Raw genomic sequence first — 5,990 nt, forward strand, 5'->3', positions numbered from 1 at the left:
TCTGGCATGCTAGTGATTGCTGGTTCTCTGTTTTTGCAAGTGACAATGAACGTGTTTGACGTAATTCCATTTGAAAAAGTTCCAGTTACTTGACTGGTCGTGTTGTTATTTCAATATTAAAAGCTGTAGCAAAAGCATGGGGATTGTTGCTTCTAGAAACACCCCAGGTCTCTTGTCTGTTCTCTGCATGATGTTCAGGTAAAGCAGATTTAAAAAAAAACACAAATAAACAAACAAAACAAAACAAACAAAAAAAACCAGCTACTGCTCCTCCTGCTCTGCTCCTACTTCCTTGTGCTTTGTCCCTCCCCTTTTCCAGGTGATAGGGTTTGGATATTGGGCGGGGCCAAATGGTATATGAGCCCCAGGCATGACATCAGAGAGCTCCTTCTGCCTGGGCTGCTCTTTGGGGTAAGTGTTTTGTTTTCCTTCAGTCAGTTGCAGGATTCTCTAGGCAGGCTGGAGTCTATGGATTTCTGGATTTCTAAGTGCTTGGAATTCACTTAACAGAGGAATACTTAGTAGAGGTTGCTGGCTCTTTTTTTTTTTTTTTTTGATGGTGGGATGCTCTTCTTTTTTTGAGCTATATTTTAATCTCTAGATGTATAAACCTACTTGTGTAATTTTCCAGAGGACTAAAACCAGCTTCATTTCATGCTACATGTGGCTTGGCAGTGTAGATGCAGCATTACCAAGAGCCTGAGCAGGGTTGTATCAGAGTCTGCTCTTTCCTCTGCAAAGGGTATGTCTGTGATTACCTCTGCAGGGGCTGCTGTGCGTGCACGTCTTTTTGGCATTTATGGATCTCAGATAGTGTTTTTTTTTGTGTGTGTGTATATTCTAAGCTTTTATTTTTTGAGGGGCAAATAGTGTGTGTGATGAGCGTGGTTGGCAGGAGGAGGTGGGGAGCTGCTCAGGACTGGTAGGTTTGGTTTCTCAGAGTGTGCGGCAGCCTTCCTGTGCGATGCGACTGATTGTTGGGCAGGAATGTTCCAGTTTGTGTGTCTTAGCCATTGTAGCTTGTGTAGTGTGTGTTGTGTGGCCCGGGCAGAGTTTGCTGTGGTGCTGTGAGTGAAGAATCTGAGTTAGAGCTGGTGAGCAGCTGAACTACAGGAGCTGGGAAGAGAGAGGTATTGCAGTAGGTACGCTGTGGCTGTGAGGTGCCTCAGAGTGTGTGTTTCTCTTGTGTCTGCAGGTGCTTTGTGCAGTCGTGGACAGGAAAGGGAAATCCTCATGTCACGAAGCTCTGAGGGAAGGTGAGTGTTGTCAGCCTGGTCATCCCTTATCTGAAGCGAAGGGAAGACGCTCAGGTGTTTCCCTGTGAGGGTCCGAGGTGAGGCTGTGTGGGATAGAGGAGCAGTGTGGCAGGTGTGTGCTTGCAAGAAGAGTGGTCATTTTGTCCTTTTGTTTTCCCAGGTGGTGTGGATGACGCTGGCTGCACTGTTGGAGCTTGGACTCGGAGAGGAACACGTGAGCACAATCGTATGTTGCATCAGTAGTGGTCAGCATTGTGGAGAAGGTGAGCAATGGGACCGGCGTCCTAGTGAATGCTGGTACTCTGTTTTTGCAGCTGATGATGAGCCTGGCAATTGACTAAGATGACAATCAGTGCCTGCGCGTTTCTTGAAGCGGAGGGACTTTACCATTCAGCAACCTGAGAGCTAAGTTGGGGGGCACCTGGTATTTGCATATCTGGGGTGGCTAATGGGAGGTGGGAGTCAGAGCAGCATGGAGCCAGCTGGCTGACTAGACTTGGTTCCACGGTGAGGGTGGCTCAGGCTGGGTCATGTTCAGGCTGCTTGTGGCTGGGTCACCAGGCTAATAGAAGAGGCGGGATTATTTTGTAGAGTGAGTGCGCGTGCCAGGCAGGACAGTTTCCTTCTGTTTGTCTGTCTTGTGTTGCTTCTGCGATGTCTGTTCTGTGCTTCTCGGGTCTTGATATCCTCCTAGATTTTGACACTGGACTGACTAGACAGGCGACTTGGTAGCGGTGCTGAAGGGCCTCAATGCATGTTTTGTCATCATGACTCTGATCTGAGCACTTCTTGTGTTGCAGTCACTGCTTAAAGAGCAGGTCTGTTTCAGGTCTTGTGCATCATATTCGGTTTGAGATGGCGTCTGTTTCCATCCTCACTCTTGCAGAAGTCATCTGGGCCGCATCAGGAGCTCTTGTTGGGAATTGAATTCCTAAGCGTCGTCTTATGGGGTTTTCAGTCCCCATCCTTCTGGTCTGTTGTCTTGAAGGCAGGCTTTTTAGGCCTCCATCATCCCAGTTCTGGCAGTTGCTTCCAGTCGCGTGTCGTGACATTTGAGTCTCTCCTTGGGTCTGGTGCAGAGCACCTATTCTGACTTGCTGTTGCCATAGAGCTTCCCTATGGGGGCTCACTTTTTCTTGTGCCTTGTGTTGTGTGCTTTGTAGTGTTTGTGGCGTGGCTGTGTGTGTATGTGTTTGGTCTGGAGCTGTCCTGCCTGGCAGTTAGTGATGACAGCTAACGTGGCAGTGCATGGGTGTACTAATACATTGTCTGGACTGTTTTGGCAAAGGCATCCGGTCTGCCTCTGGGCACGTACTGAAGGGCAGCAGGCACAGTCATCTCTGTGGTGTTTGGCAGATGTGGAGGTGGGAGAGTATATCTGCTTGTGAGCAGCTGCTCGCATAAGTGCTTGAACGGTGTGCTTGAGGAGGTCTGTCGAATCTTGAAAGGTTACAGATATGGGGTTTTGAAATGTTTATTCTTATTTCTTTTCTGTCCCCAGTAGAGTGTAAACCTTTGGAACCTGTCACAGGAAAGAGCTCCATCTGGAACTGTTCAGCACTGGGTAGGCAGCTCAGTGACAGGCTTGATCTACTTCTGAGGTGCTGAGGTAATGGGGCTGCTGTTTTGAAACGATAATTTGTAAATGGGGTCCCTGCTGTTGTTGAGGGATGGGTACTAACGCTGGCCGCTGAATGATTATATTGTGACTGTTTTCATTTGTTAAAGCTGCATCACAGTGTACAACGTGGGACTTGAGCATAGCTGCTTTCAGCAAGGTGAGCGATGAACAGATGTAGCAGGTACTTTAGGGGTGCAGTTGTCACTGCAGTTAGTTAACTACACAAAATACAGTAAAAATCTTGTTTATATTTCAGAGGTGTGTTGTAGCTGGCTTAAGAGAGCAGATGGAAGCATCTGCCTCGAGGGCAGGTGAGGGGGCCGAGGTAAGGGAGCAGATGAGAGTAACTGTCCTAGCTGTGCTGTGGCTTTGGATGCTGCTTAGGCCTATGCTTTTCTTTTTGTTTCACAGGTGTGTCGCACAGGCTCAGAGGGGCTAAGCTGCACTCTAAAGAGCAGCACAAGAAGGGCAGGCTGTTTGTGAGCTGGATTGGAGCAGAACTGCCAAGTAGCACAAGGTGACTGCGAAGGGTATCCATCTTGCTTTGCAGGTGCCATGGCAGGCTCTCCACAGAAGCAGTTGAGGATTTGAGAAGAGGTTGCAGATCATCAAGGAGCAACACATGCAGGGACGGCTTGAAAACGGTATGGCTGCTTTCTCTTCTGTTTATCAGGTGTCCCAGGCAATGTGGGCTGTGATGTTAGTCTTTAGAATCTGAACAAAGCAGGTGCTGATGGCTGTCTTCTTTGGTAGGCAAAGAGGTGCCCAAAGCCCTGTCCTGTGTAGCCTGAGCACACCTTGCTGAGGATGAGGTGTCCTTTCTACCAGTTCCGAAAACTGTGTTGAAGCTGAAATGCTGCGTCTGTGTGTGCGTTGGGTTTGTACCTTGGTGAGTGTAGGGATGGATTTTAAGTGGGTGCAGCGGAGGGCCTGGACCCAGTGTCCTGTAATGTGTTTTAACACATCAGCATAGCCTTTTGGTTCTCAGCTTACTGAAGTAAGTGATTTTTCCTGTGAGTGGAATGGAATTGAATTCTTTTTTGGCATGTAATCAGTTCTGCTCCTAGACTTTCTTTCTATGTAAATAAAAGCTTGAGCTAATTCCAGATTAAAAAAAAAAAAATCAGCTACTTGCTTGGTCATTTTGTCCTTTTAATATTCAAAGCTGTAGCAAAAGCATGGGGATTGTTGTGGAGGAATGGTTAAGTGAGGTAGGACACGTGGATGTTGAGCAGTTAGGAGGTCATGGGCTAGGGAGGTACCGTACTCAACTCATATGAGCCTGGGCACGTGCGCAGCCGGTTGAGAACCAATCAGGCCCAAGGACACGATGCCCTTGTGTGGTTGGGAAAGTCCCTAAGGCGGGACGGTAGCTAAAAGAGGGAGGAACTAACTGACAAGATAGGAAAGTGTTAGCCAATCCTGAGCTTAGTTTTTGCAATATGTATGAGTTGATTATGTTCGAACTAGATAAAAGGCGACCGAGCTATCCATTAAAGTTGAAGTTCACTGTTCACTCATATTGAGCGTCAGTGTCTTCCTTCTGTCGACAACAAATAGCGCCCGAACAGGGACCGATCTGAACGGGATTTGGACACTGCTGGCGGTGATCCTGGGCCACGGTTGGACAGAATAAGGGAGGAACCGGTCCTGCAACGCAGCCCAGGAGGTGGAAGGGACAAGAATCCCCTCACCCGCGTCGGGAAGGTGAAAGGGACGTGGAGTCCCCGCACCCGGGAGAGGATCCCGCCGGTCACGCGTCGCCGAGGTCTGAAAGGTGAAAGGGACGAAAACTTGGAGTCCCCGCACCCACAGCTCGGAAGGTGGAAGGGAGTCCCCGCACCTGGGATGAGCCTATAAAGGGTCCCGCCGGAGAAGCGCCGCCGAGGTCTTTGCAAAGGCTGCAACCGACGTATATAAAGGTATGGAGAGACAAGCGGCGTATGCTTTGCTCGAATGCTTTTTAGAAAAGCGGATCACTTCAGATATAGACTGCAAAAAGGATTTACCAGGATTATTAGCATATGGAGTAATGCAGGGTTGTTTTATCAATCCTGATACAGTTTTTGAACAAACAGAGTGGCGTAAATTTGGGGACAAATTGTTTGATGAAGTTATTAATGAAAATAAGGCTGCTAAAAAATTATTGAAGCCTTGGAGAGCAGTCACTAATGCCTTAGTTATACATCAGGCTGAGCAGAGAGTCGCTACTGCTGCTACAGAGCGACTGGGATTGCCGGGAAGTGTTGGAGCTGGGGATTGCCCACTGCCGCCTTCAGTGAGAACGATAACGCTGCCTCAGGGGGCTACGGGGCAGTGGGAGCCTCCCCCCCCCTCAGTCACCGCCACGAGCAGTGCTGCGCTCGGAGTTCCGCGGAATCGAACGGCAGCTGACCCTCACCGTGTGGCGAGTCGGCACAGAGCAGAGGGACGGACATCAGGACCCTGCAGCCTGTCTGATGTAACCATGGAAGCAGCGGCGGCTGTACTGCTTCTCTCAGGCATTCTTTTTATAAGAGGTTTACCTTGCAATGAAAAAGGGATACTAACTGGAGTGTTAATAATTGTATGTGTTATTCTTAAATGTCCAGGTATTTTGTGTTGAAAGTATTTGTGTAAGGGTAAGGTTTTAAAACCAAGTGTTGCAAGTCACTTCACGAGGAACACAATGAGAGACAATACTTGTTTGTTTGCTTATCATTCTAAATTATATTCGTGTGGTATGATTGAGGTTGTGGTATGATTGAGAGTGAGATGTGCCAGAGGCCTCTGGGTGTGTGAGTGTGCTGTGTACTGTGTTAGTGAGAGCGCATTTATTGCCATAGTGCAGGCTGAAATCATAGGAAATTAGTACTGGTTGAGCAAAATCATGTTTCACAAGTATGGAGTCATTGTGCGAAGTAGCCACTTGGAGAAACTTAAGGGAACGTACTGTTTAAAACTTTTTGATCGTAATGAGTCAATTCACAAATCCATTACTTTCTTGAAAGAGCACATGAGAGAGTCAATATGGTATCAATCCTTTCAATCAATGGTTCACTGATTTGTTTGAAACAATGCATAGATGGTTACTGGGATTAGTCAAAGAGGGATTAAGGATTTTGTTCACTGTG

At 47.8% G+C, this 5,990-nt stretch overlaps 2 long non-coding RNA genes across 3 annotated transcripts; both read left to right on the forward strand.

Annotated features, from left to right (window-relative positions):
• Positions 1–1,194: 1,194 nt before the first annotated feature.
• LOC311211720 lies at positions 1,195–1,707 on the forward strand. Its single transcript, XR_014618637.1, has 3 exons — positions 1,195–1,256; positions 1,417–1,482; positions 1,571–1,707. It is a non-coding gene; the product is annotated as an uncharacterized lncRNA (long non-coding RNA).
• A 13-nt stretch (positions 1,708–1,720) lies between these two features.
• On the forward strand, positions 1,721–5,370 carry LOC311211721. 2 transcript variants are annotated; one of them, XR_014618638.1, is made up of 5 exons: positions 1,721–2,865; positions 2,985–3,034; positions 3,134–3,202; positions 3,289–3,521; positions 4,438–5,370. It is a non-coding gene; the product is annotated as an uncharacterized lncRNA (long non-coding RNA). The 2 variants fall into 2 exon arrangements; XR_014618639.1 differs by having other exon boundaries at positions 3,428–3,521.
• The last annotated feature ends 620 nt before the right edge of the window (positions 5,371–5,990 follow it).

The sequence above is a fragment of the Netta rufina genome, assembly GCF_964035555.1.
Source record: "Netta rufina genome assembly, chromosome: 7".
In the NCBI taxonomy this organism is placed as follows: Eukaryota; Metazoa; Chordata; class Aves; order Anseriformes; family Anatidae; genus Netta; species Netta rufina.